Genomic DNA, 12,844 nt, shown 5'->3' with positions numbered 1-12,844 from the left:
GGGGGCTCTGGGGGCACAGGCCTCAGGGCCGCCGGCGGTCCGGCGTGCTCCCAGCCGCACCGGGGCGGAGGCCTGGAACCGTCAGGCCGTCCTGGGAGGGGACGGGCACCTCAGCGTGTGGCGGCGGGCAGGTGGCCTCTCCGCTGGGGCTGGCTGGCACGGGTGGGTGTCTCCTGCCCCGCTCCTGTGGCCGGCACCGGCCTGGGCCGCTGCACCCGCTTTCCCCCCTTCCAGCAGAGCAAATGGCGCTGCTTTTCTCCAGATGGGTGCAGGGTGCAAAATCGCCTGGGACAGATGGGCAGAGAGCGTGGTGGTGGTTGCGGCCGGCTGGGCCCTATGGGAGCACTTTTCAAGCAAACTATATTTTCATATAGCAGTAACAAGAGTTTCACGTTCAGGCTCAGACCGCTGGTTGTGCTGGAATGTAGAGGCCCATATCCTGCTGCAGATCAATGACTTGTAATCAGAGCAAGCAAGGGACAGTGCAGAGAGCAACAGCAATTCTCTGGTGGAAGGATGTGATAAGGAGAACAAGGAGGAAAAGAGGAGGTTCTGCACCCCAGGAAGGCTGTACTCCGTTGTATCTGCTTTTGAAAACTAGAGAAATCTCAGAAGACCAGCCCAGAAGTGAATTGAGATTAAATGTCCTGAAGACCTCCATCTGTTTGGTTTATCAAAAATGAGATTAAAGCAAGAGCAGAGATGGGGTGCAAGCACAGGCACAGTGGCAGTGGTCTACAATTAACCACGCAACAAGCAAAGGTGAGGACTTTCAGCCCAAAGACAATACAGGGGTAAGGCAGGCTGATGGCCTAGTCTGGATGTTCTCATGTAGATGCGCCTGTGTTTTGCATTGAGCCTGTGTGATCAGTTTGTTCTGAATTTTCCTGTTACTACTAGTCAGCATTTTTTAAGACCCATCCCACTTCTACAACCACTTTCTAGTGTGCCAGGGAACTCAGCTTTCCATTGTTACCTGTCCTTGTAGTTCAGACTGTCCCCATAGCCCCTGGCCTTCCTGTGTGCTTAGCCCCATGCCTCCTGAAGGCCTGGACCCTGGTACAGGAAGGATGCTGGGGCTGCTGCTGCTGCTGCTGTGCTCACTGCCATCAATTATTCACAGCCAAGAGGCAGCGCGAGGAGGCTGGTGCTGCAGCAGGAGGCAAGACTGCTGCATAATTCATGAAGCCCACTTTGCTCATAGGACATGGCAGTGCTTGTAGTCCAGTGCCTGGCCACAGGGATCAGGGTGCGGGGGGCTGGAACTCAGGACACTGAGAGGAGAGCAGCTGGGGCTCTGAGCTCAGGGCCGGTGTGTGTGTGTGGTGTGTCACGGTGTGGGGAGAGGGCTTCAGAGACCAGACAAGGAACAGGGCAGGAGGTGTGGGACCCTGCGTGCTGTGTGCAGGTAACGTGGCTGCAGGAAGCTGAGCCGGCATGAGACTGCCCTGACTTGTGCAGGCACCAGTGGGCACAAGTAGGACATGTGGATGAACAGTGTCTATGTGTCCAGCCATGGAAGGAGAGGCCCAAGTGACTGCTGCAGCACTGTGGGAGCACACATTGAAAGACCTGCACGGGCCAGGCACCAGGTGGGAGTGGGCAGGCATGGCAGTGTCCAAGTGAGTGGCTCATGAGCATGTGGGGTGTTAATGACCTATATGTTTGTGTGGGTACAACACTTCCCTCTGCATGTATGCCTGCATGTGTGCATGTATGGACAAGTGAGTTTGCATGTGCGCCCGTGGGAGGTGCATTCTGCGTGTGCGTGCATCTGTGGGTGTGTGCTGTGAACATGCATGTGGGTAGATGGGTGGGTGCACACTGTGTGCATGCATGCATGCAGTGTGTGGGGGGGTGTATTCCACATGCATGCGTACCATAGGGTGTGTATGCATGCACTGCCTCTGTGTGTATGTTGTGTGTGCGTGTGCATACACTGGCCAGATATGCACACACATGCACTCTGTCTGTACGTGAACACTGCACATTGTGCTGTGTTCCAAGACTTTTGGAGTACAGCTATACACACACTCTGGGTGTGCTTTACACCTGTTTGTATCTGTGTGTGTCTCCACTGTGTTTGTGTGTGCACATGCACCCTGTGTGGGAATGCAGTATGTGTATGCACAGTATTTTTGTGTGCGTGCTCTGTGCATGCTGTGTGGGTGCTGTGTGCAGCCCAGGTTTCTCACAGAGAATGTTTCCTTGCAGAAGAGCTGGAGCTGAATTGGAAGGACTCTCGTTCCCAGGAGGTTTCTCCCGTCTCAGTCCCATGGATATGGTGGCTGTTCCCATGTGTGTGCCAGTGCAAAAGACTTAGTTTGTCTTCTAAAGAGCCAAGTCACTTTCAAGAACATGCACACATACTTCACTGGCGTGAACAGCAAAATAGATAGAACAGTACTTTTACCAACACCCACTTAGTGCCTGAGGGAAAGGCTATGGATGTTGTCTACCTGGACCTTAGTAAAGCCTTGACACTGTCTCCCACAGCATTCTCCTGGAGAAACTGGCTGCTCGTGGCCTGCACGGGTGTACTTTGTGCTGGGTTAAAAGCTGGCTCGACGGCCAGGCCCGAAGAGTGGTAGTAAATGGGGTTACATCCAGCTGGCAGCGGATCACAAGCAGTGTTCCCCAGGGCTCAGTGCTGGGGCCAGTCCTGGTTGATAACCTTATTGACGATCTGGACGAGGGGACCGAGTGCGCCCTCGGTCGGTTTGCAGATGACACCGAGCTGGGGGCAGCGCTGACCTGCGGGAGGGCAGGGGGCTCTGCAGAGGGGGCTGGGCAGGCCGGGCCGATGGGCCGAGGCCACTTGTAGGAGGTTCAACAGGGCTCAGTGCCGGGTCCTGCCCCTGGGTCACACCAGCCCCACACAGTGCGACGGGCTGGGGCAGGGGGCTGGGAGCTGCCTGGGGGGAAAGGGCCTGGGAGTATTTGTTGACGGCCGGCTGGGCATGAGCCAGCAGTGTGCCCAGGTGGCCAAGAGGGCCAACAGCATCCTGGCTTGTGTGTGAAACAGCATGGCCAGCAGGACTAGGGAAGTGATTGTCCCCCTATACTTGGAGGTGGTACAGTCAGCGCCCCTGGAAGTGTTTAAAAAACATGGTGCTTGGGGACAAGGTTTAGTGGTGGACTTGGCAGTGATGGGTTAATGGTTGGACTTGGTGATCTCAAAGGTCTTTTCCAACCTAAATGATTATATGATTCTATTACTGATGGGGTTTCCTGGGTACTGCTGTCCCTGCCAGATTCCTCTCCACAAAATGACCCCAGCTCTTCCTTCAGTTATCGGTGAAGTTTGGCCACCTCTCACATCATTCCCGGCTAACACCTGTGAAATCTGGGTATTCTTCATGGCAGTGTAACTCCCGTCAGCTTCTCACTCTGTTTGTTGTGGTCAGCAATTTCTCTTGTAGTGTTTCCCACAGTCTGTTCAGTTAGCCTTAGCTTATGCCAGGCCCTAATCATCAGTTTGTGTGCCTTAATGCATACCCCCAAAGTTGTCTGCATGTCACATCATTTTTTCCTATGCTCTTGCTAGCCTTGATGTGCTGGTCTTCACCATCCCATGGTGGCTGTGAGCACCCTCCTTTCTGACCAGGCATGGTTTCAGCCCTTTTGAGTGACTCTTTCCCTTTGTGCCTGACCTACCTGCCTGCAGCCTGCCTCATTCTGCAGGTGCCTGGCGTGGAAGTCCTTGCCTTGCACAGGGGACTGAATTGGACTGAAGCATGAAACGACAGAGCCCCCCTGAATGCTCTGCTAGTGGGATGAGGGTGCGTGGGCCCCGTGGCAGGCAGCAGCGCCCGGCGCTGAGCTCTGCCTGCTAACAGCTCGCAGGATAAAAACAAGCATGGCATCACAGCCTCTTTGGGAAGTTTGCTGCCACTCTGCTCTCTGCAGCCGTTTCCCACCAGGTCCTTCCCAATAAACAGACACCAGAGAACGCCGTTACTACAGCAGCACGCATGTGTATGGGTGTGGAAGAGCCCATCTGGTTACAGTCACAGCAAGCAAGCAGTGATGTGCAAGTGCGATGAGTCCAGCGTACCCATGTGGCGCACACTGTATGTATGTGCTCATCTGGGTCCACACATGTTGGCATATGGGTTTGTGTGGTGCACTCCATGTGTGCGGGCACCATGTCTGCACTACTGTGGGTGCACTCAATGTGTGGCTGCACTCTCAGCATTGTGCACGCACTGGGGATGCATGCCGCAGACATGCGGTGCGGTACAGGCGAACCTGTGAGTATGCACAGCGTACCTGTGCGTTCACAGAGTAGCGTGCAGTGTGTGGGGGCATTTTGTGTGTATGCAGGCAGGCTGCGTGTGCATGCGGTTTGTGTGTGTGCGCACACTGATTTGCATGCCTTCCGCTCCCTGTGCATGATGCACATGTGCACTCACTAGTGCACACTAGTGTAGTCGGTGTGTTCATGTGTAGCATGTGTGTGTGGGCATGTGAGTGTGTGTTGGCATGCAGTGTGTCTGTGCATGTGCGTTGGCCCATGGTCCATGTGTGGGTGTTGGTGTGCAGTGTGCTGGTGCGTCTTGGTGTGCATTCAGTGTGTGTGTGCGTGCGTGTGTGTCAGTGTGCAGTCTGTGTGAGTGTATGAGTGTGTGTTGGCATGTTTGCACATGTTGGTGTGCGGTCAATGTGTGTGTTGGTGTGCAGTGTGTTGGCATGCATGCAGTGTGTGTGTGCCGGCGTGCATTCTGTGTGAGTGAGTGTTGGTGTGCAGTCAGTGTGGGTGTGAGTGTGGGCATTGTGTGATTAGTGTGTTTGTGTGTTGTGTTCGTGTGTTGGTGTGTGGTGTGCTGTGTGTTGGTGTGCAGTCCGTGTGTGTGTGTGTGCTGGTGTGCTGTCAGTGCATATGACTCTGTGAGTGTGTTTTGGCCTTTGTGTGTTGGTGTGCAGCATGCTGGTGTGCCTTCAGTGTGTGTGACAGTCTGTGAGTGTGTGTTAGTGTGCTGTCAGTGTGTGTAACTGTGTGTGTTTTGGCCCGTGTGTATTGGTGTGCGGTCAGTGTGTGTGTTGGTGTGCAGTGTGCTGGTGTGCTGTCAGTGTGTGTGACACTGTTGGTGTGCGGTCAGTGTGTGTGTTGGTGTGCAGTGTGCTGGTGTGCTGTCAGTGTGTGTGACACTGTTGGTGTGCAGTCAGTGTGTGTGTTGGTGTGCAGTGTGCTGGTGTGCTGTCAGTGTGTGTGTGACACTGTGTGTCGGTGTGTGGTATGCTGGGGGGCTGTTGGCGTGTGCGTTCATCTTGGTGTGTAGTCAGCGTGTGTGTCGGTGTATGTCGGTGTGTTGGTGTCCCCAGTGCTGCCCTGGCCGCCCCGGCCCCCTCGCGCCGTCCGTTCGTCGCCGCCAGGAGCCGCCGCCGCCTGTGGCGGGGTCCCGGCCGCGGCCCCTATGGGGGGCTCTGGCCCCCGCGAGCCCCGTGCCCCGGCGGGCCCCCTCCGGCGGGGCGGGGAGCGGGCCCGGGGCCGTGCGGGCCAGGGTCGGCGGGGCCGCCGGCGGGAGCTGCCGGGCCGCTGCGCCACCGCTCCAGGGCAGCGCCGGCACCGAGGGACACCCCGGGTGCGGCAGTGCGACCCCCGGGATGTGGGCTGCCGGGAGGGGGCAGGGCAGGGGTGGGGGGGCAGGGCAGGGGTGGGGGGCAGGGAGCCGGCGGTGGGGGGCGGTGGCAGGCGTGGAGGGGTGGGGGCACGGCTTGGGGCCGGTGTGGGGCGAGGGGAGAGTACCCGTTCCACGCGTGTGGGGGCACAACCCTGAGCGTGGGCAGTCCCCCGGGGAGAGGGGCTCTTGCGTCCCCCTGTACATCACCCGCCCGCCGAGCCTGGGCCGGGCCCTGCAGCCGGAGCAGGGCTGTGCTGAGGCTGCTGCTGCTGCAGCCCTGCAGAGCCAACTCACGCCCTGCCCCTGCTCCCCCTGCACGGAGCTGCCCCTGCCCCAGCTCCCCGGCGGCTGTGTCTCACCCACGCGGCACTGATGGCACAGGTGGCATTTCCAGGACACCTCTTGGCATGCCCCTGTGGCTGTTTGGTGCCAAGGGCTGAGAAGGGCTGAGACTCAGGGGGGATGGGCTCACCTTGGAGCTCAAGACCTGCAAACCAGAAGGACAAGGGTCTGCAGGGCAGAGCTGCAGGGCACAGGAGCGAGGGCATCTGCAGGATGGCTGTAGGGCAGCTGCTCCACCAAGGGCAGGCTCTGGACCCTTCTTCACCCCAAGCGGTGGCATCAGTGTGGAAGTGTTGAGTGCAGCTCCATGGAGGGACACATATCTCAAGCGAGCACTACCGAATTTCTTGCGTTGCAGCCTGAAATGGTTTTTCATTGCAGCCTGAAATGGTCTCTGCTTTGTGCTAACAGCAGCGTGTCATTGTGAGTCTAGGGGTCTTTTGCTGGTGGGGCAGAGCAGCAAGGAAAGGATGCTGTGGGATGGTGGATGGGATGCAGGGGTGTTTGTAGACGGGGGTAACATTCAAGGTGCTACAACTAGCAGAGGGGTCAGTGCTGTGAAATGGGTCATCAGAAGCATAGAATGATTTGGATTGGAAGCAACCTTAAAGACCATCTAGTTCCACTCCCTCTGCCAGGGACAGGGACATCTACCAGTAGACCAGGTTGTTCCAAGTCCCATTCAACCTAGCCTTGAAAGCTTCCAGGGATGGGGCATCCACAGCTGCTCCGGGCAACCCGTGCCAGTGCCTCACAACCCTCATAATGAAGATTTTCTTCCTAAATATCTAAATCTACCCTCTTTTAATTTAAAGCCATTCCCCCTTGTCCTATCCCTACAAGCCCTTGGGAAAAGTCCCTCTGCAGCTTTCCTGTCAGCCGTTTTAGGTACTGCAAGGCCGCTCTAAGGTCTCCCCGGAGCCTTTTCTTTCCCAGGCTGAACAACCCCAACTCTCTCCACCTGTCTTCCTAGGAGAGGTGCTCCAGCCCTCTAATCATCTTCATGGATTCTGGATTCTCTCCAACAGGTCTGTGTCCTTCTTATGTTTGGGCGCCCAGAGATGAATGCAGTAGTGCAGGTGAGGTCTGGGCTAGCTCTGAGTGTTTGGAGAGCCCATATGTGTTGTCCTGATGTGCTTATACAGAGCACTGCAACAAGCCAGTGACACCAGGCAGAGCTAGCATCAAGCAAAGGTCTCTATCTGCATGGGGCCATGGAAATAAGTATGAAGCTTAGGGTGTCCCCAGGAGAGGGACCAATGTGCTGTTGGCACATGCAGCTGTAACCTGGCATGCAGGACTGAAGCACATGGAGGACAATGGTTGCCTGAGCAGCAGGGGTGCAGGATCGCACCAGGGGTGCAGGCATGAAGGGGCTATCAGAGGCGCGTGGAGAGGGAGCTGAAGTGTGGGAGAGTCTGTCTGCCTTCCAGGAGAGGGGTCAGAGTCACTGCTGCTTCCTGACATGGGAAGACCTGGTCCCAGACCAAGGCCCTGCCATCCCAGTGTGAGGAGATACAGCAGGGAATTGCCCCCAGAAGGCGGCCCTGGTGTTCCTGGGCTGGGGGCGATTCTGGGCAGACATCCCACAACTTCCAGGTGGCAATGGATCTGAGATGGCCCTCTGCAGCCCAGTACCACCCCTTGCATGCCAGCTGGAGTCTCCTGGTGGCTCTCTCTGATCTTGTTCCTGACATTATTTTTCACAGACTGTGTCTGCTTCTTTCCATGTGCATGCCTAGGCTGTAGGCTGGGTGCCATGGGATGTCAGGAATGGTCTGTGTGGTGGAGGATGCTGTATGGGCATGTGAGACACCAAGAGTCAGGGAGTGGCTTGCTGAGCTTGTGCAGGAAGGAAGTGCTGGCCAGGCATGCTCTGAGGAACAACAGTTACAGAATCACAAGGTTATTGAGGTTGGAAGGGACCTCTGGAGGCCATCTAGTCTGATCCGCTGCTCAAGCAGGTTGCCCAGGTCCATGACCAGTCAGATTTCTAATACCTCCAAGGATGGAGACTCCACAACCGCTCCAGGCAACCTGTTTCAGTGCTTGGTCACCCACACAGTAACAAAATTTTTTCTCATGTTCAAGTTGCATTTCATGTTTTTTAATTGGTGTCCATTGCCTCTTGTCCTGTCACTGGACAGCACTGAGGAGAACCTTGGTCCCTTTTCATTCACTCCCGTCAGATATTAATGAGGTCCCCCTGAGCTCTCTTCTGTAGGCTAAACAGTCCCAGCTCTCTCAGCCTCTCTTTTCCATGTATGCTCCAGTTACTTAATCATCAGAATGGCCATTTGGTGGACTCTCTCCAGTATGTCCATGTCTTCCTTGTACAGAACTGGACACAGCACTCTAGATGTGGTCTCACCAGTGGTGAGTAGAGAAAGGATCACCTCACTCCTGGCAATGCCCCTGATGCAGCCCAGGATGCTGTTGGCTTTCTTTGCCACAAAGGCACATTGCTTGTATATGGTAAGCTTGGCATCAACCAGAACCCCCAGGTCCTTGGCAAAGCTGCTTTCTGGCCAGATGACACATGGCATACACTGGTGCTATGAGGTTATTCTTCCCTACATGCAGGAGTTTGCATTCTGTTGGTTGAACTTCATGACATTCCAGCTTATATCTCCTCTCTGGATGGCAGCGCACCCATCTGGTCTATCAGCCGCTCCTCCCGGTTTTGAATCATCTGCAAACTTGCTGATGGTGTGCTCTGCCCCATCATCCAAATTATTAATGAAGGTGTTATTAATGAAGGTGTTATTGATGAAGAATTTGAACAATATTGGCCCCTGTATTGATGCCTGAGGTACTCCACTAGTGACTGGCCTCCATCTGGACTTCGTACCATTAGTGACAACCTTCTGGATCTAGCCTTTCAGCAAATCTTCAGTCCACCTCACTGTTCGCTTGCCTAATCCATAGCTTATCAGCTTGCCTATGAGGATGTTCCAGAAGACAGTATGAAAAGCATTACTAAAGTTGAGGTAAACAACATCTGTTGCTCCCCCCTCATCCACCAAGCCCATCATCTTGTCCTACTAGGCTATCAGGTTGGTTAAGCACCGTTTCCCCTTCATAAACCCACGCTGTCCCATCCTGCCCTGCCACCTGGCACCGGCCTCTGCCATCTGCACCCATTTCATGGCTGAGTTTGTGCATAAGCTGTGTCAGGGGAGCCGGTGCCTGCCACAGCTGATAAGCAGGGTGCAGCTGGCTGCAGTTATCCCAGGCTGCAGAGCATTGTGGGGATGGCTGTGAGGGGTGAAGGGGTCTGCCACCCCATGTGTGTGGCCTGGTGCAGGTTCTGCTGTGTGAGCCCTGCACAGCTGTGTAGCAGTGTGCCCAGACCCAGCGAGGCAGGGCTGTCTTTTCCAGCAATGCTGGGTGGCGTCCAAAGGGCAGACCTGGGCAGAGAGGAGGACCAGGGTGCTGGAGCTGTGGAGGAGCCTGGGACTGGCTGCAGCATGGGAATGGGGTGATGCTTCATGTTGCTGGGACTTGGAGAAGGATCTGGTGTCTTTCCTGCCTAGTGCCGGGGCTGTGACAGGTGCATTTGCTCCTTGAGGGAGGGGTTTTCTTTCCTCACAGCTTTCACAGAGCAGCCCTGCCCTCCTCTGGAAGCATGCACTGATGGGTGCAGCCTTTGGCACCCCTTGTATCTGGGTAGGTCTCCCCAGAGAAGCTGAACGCCCACTTCCCTCCACAAAACTAGTGCCTGGGTTGTCATCTCACCCACACAGCAGCCTGAAAATGAAAGGTTAAAGTGAAATGAGCTTACTGTGTGGTTCTGTTTGAGCACAAGAGAAAGTTCCTCTCCCAGCCCGAGTCAATCCATGTCTCAGCCTCCGGCTGCGTATGGACACTGCCCAGAATGTCCTGCAGCCCCGGGGTCCTGCAGTGTACCCCTGTGCAAGCCTCCATGACCTGCCCTCCCATGCAGAGCTGGCTGGCTGCTCCCACTTCGCCATCTTCACACTCGCACTCGCCTCCCCACCCGGAGAGCACACAGATGGCACAGGGCCTCACGCTGTGCTGCCTGTCATACCATCTCGGTGCAGGAACTGTGCCTCTGCCTCTGGTGTGGGTGAGAGAGAGCAAGCGCCCGGCACTGCGGGACAGGCAGCGTGGTGCCCAGAACCAGGCATGGACCCGTCCCAGCTTTGGGGGCAAGTTTCTCCCTGGATGTTCAGAGACTTTCTAGGTTGTGCAGATGCTGACCTGGATGTGCGAGTCAGAGCCATGTAGGTGCCGGACGGAGTGTGGCAGGGACTGGCTGACAGCAGGCCACCCAGGCTGTCATGCAGCCCTGCTCAGAATTGCTTCCGCTGCTGTTCCTCCAGCTGTGGGCTGGGAAGCTGAGGTGCTGCCCGTCCTGTGGCACTGCAGCTGGGTCTGGCTGGCTGCCAAGTGGCTTGCCAGAGGCCAGGCCGTGCTCCCTGGGCCCGTGCTTGCCCCTGTCCTCAAGAGGCTGCTCCCCTGCACCAGCACAGACATGCTGGCCAGCAGCTGTTTATCTGTCCTGTGCCTGGGAATCGTGACTTGGCACTGAGCTGGCCTGCCAGGCTCACCGGGAGGTAGATGGCTTTTCCTCTGCCCCAGGTGCTGAGGCATCAGCCCTGTGCCACCACTCCTCTGGGCTGCCTTAAGGAGGGTTACCAACACTTGTCCCTGCATGGCCCTTGCTGGCAGGGAGCTGGAAAGTGAGTGGCAGAAGGGGCCAGGGAAACTTGGCCAGGGGCTGCAGCTACGCTCCTGGAGGGCTGTACCACAGCAGAGAGCATCCAGGTGCCCTTCCCTGAACCACAGGATAGGACAGGATTAGCCGGTCACCTTTCCAAGGCAAAACAGTCCCATTCCCTGAGACATGACCCCCCTTTCCCCTGCAAACTCACAGCACTGAAGGGACACTCCCTTTTGCAATCTGGAGAGGCCCCTCCACCCACCCACCCCCTTTGTTCCTACCTCCATCATTTGCATTCTTGTGGCTGTGCAAACCAAGCTCTGCTGATGTCCCACAGCCCCCCCCTACCCTGTCCTGCAGCCCTGCCTGCCCCTGTGCAGCTCTGTACTGCCAGTTGCTCCCTAGAGTAGGCAGCCCCATTGCCAGGCGGTGGAGAAGATGCACTGCAGGCAGGCCTTCGAACACAAACTGCAGGCACAGGCTGGCGCTAGGGCTCTGGCAAAAATAATTTGTGACTGATCTTTAAATAAAGCAGCTTGCATGTCATGCAAGAAGATCGTTTTCCTGCAAAGCAGACTGGTAGTGCAGGTGAATGAGTAGGAGCAGAGGGAGGAAGCAGACCGTAGGACAATGCTGGCTGCTCACAGCACCGATGCTGTGCCATGGCCTGTCAGGAACAGAGCAGGATATTCTCAGTGCCAGCCAAAGTAACATGGGAACTTGGGAGTTTTCCCAAATGGGAGCCAAGTGCAGTTTTGTGCTGCAGGAGGCTGTTGGGGCCCTCTGGGCTGAGATTCTGCCCGGTGGGTGATCCAAGAAGCGAGGAGAGAAGAGAACATGCTGAGGGGAGAGGAATGGGCTTGGGAAGTGTGGCAGACTGAGAACGCCTTGGAGATGGCAGGCTGAAGGACAATGCATTCAGGGAAAGGTGTTACAGGGGAAGAAACTGCTTCTGGCAGCCCAGCTTTTCTCCTTTAGCTAACCACCCTCTCCAAAAACCACTGATGCCCGCAGCCTGCAGCCAGCCCACAAGCTGGCCAGGCCATGCAAGGCCCTCTCCTAGCCACTTCCCAGCCTTGGTGGTAGGACTGGGGGTGCTGCTTGATGCTGCTTGTTGCTCTGCCTGGAGCAGGTGGGTGATCTGTGCCCCCAGACGTGCATCCTGCAGTGGGACATGTAGGGCCTCAAACAGCCCAGTCAGGGACCTCCAGAAAGCCAGGAGCATTGCTGCCTGCAGCAGGCTCCCAGGGGTAGGCTGTGGGGGCCCTTGTGTCCTTGGGGGGGCATTTGATGCTTGAACCTGGGTGCTGAGGCAGCGGCTGTGGGGTGGGGTCAGAGCTTGTATGACTGTCAGAGTGCATTTGGGGTGCTGAGGATTGTGCTGGGGGGCACTGGGAGTGGAGAGGTCTGGGTGCTTGTAAGGGCAGAGCAGGGTGGCGTGGTGAGAGGAAAACTTGCAGGGTGCCGTGGAGCCCAGAAGTCCACCTGCCCTGTGCCATGCTGTGCCTCCAGGACTTTCTGGCCCAAGGGGAAGGCTCTGGCCCTGCACAGCCCCACAGCTGCCTGTAGAGCTCCAGCACTGCCACTGAGGCCACCACAGCTGGCTGTAGTAAGACCAGTGAGGAGATTGCTCTCTGCTTGGGGTCACCCTGTGGAGAGCTATGCTCTTTTCTTCATCATGCTGAGCTGCTCTTCCACACCCTGCTGCTTCCCAGAGCTTGTCTCTCCCCCACCTTTTGCAGCTGTGTGAGGCTGCTGTGAGATAACATTTCAGAAGATGAAGCAGACACGTCTACAGCAGAGAGACTTCAAACAGGCTGGGAAGCTTGTAGCAGCTCTGCGCAAAGGAGATGGTGTGCAGTCAATCATCAGATCCCCCCACCCTGCACTCTGCATATTTAATGGCTCTTTGGGTCTCAATGTTTAAATCTATCTAATGAGCATTTAACTGCTGCTCAATATTTAATGTCTCAGTGTTCAGTGTAATAATCCCATGTATCACAGTGAGTGCTGGTCCATCACCCTGGGCATGGGGAGAGGCATGCTGCAGGAGAGGATTTAGCACAGGGCAAGGGAGGCTGGGGAACCTGCTCCATGACATCTTTTGTGGGGATGGCAGGTTATCTCTGCACCATGAGCTTTTTCTGACTTTTTGATGCCTGACTTTTCTTAGTGGCGCAGTGGACACTGG

At 56.2% G+C, this 12,844-nt stretch overlaps 1 long non-coding RNA gene across 1 annotated transcript; it reads left to right on the top strand.

Moving 5' to 3' along the window:
- The first annotated feature begins 22 nt into the window (after positions 1-22).
- On the top strand, positions 23-2,498 carry LOC121088976. The gene is made up of 2 exons (XR_005828091.1): positions 23-762; positions 2,215-2,498. It is a non-coding gene; the product is annotated as an uncharacterized LOC121088976 (long non-coding RNA).
- The last annotated feature ends 10,346 nt before the right edge of the window (positions 2,499-12,844 follow it).

The sequence above is a fragment of the Falco naumanni genome, chromosome 5, assembly GCF_017639655.2.
Source record: "Falco naumanni isolate bFalNau1 chromosome 5, bFalNau1.pat, whole genome shotgun sequence".
NCBI classification, from domain to species: domain Eukaryota; kingdom Metazoa; phylum Chordata; class Aves; order Falconiformes; family Falconidae; genus Falco; species Falco naumanni.
The sequence above is the reverse complement of the archived record's forward strand: the minus strand, read 5'-3'. Positions and strand labels throughout refer to the sequence as shown.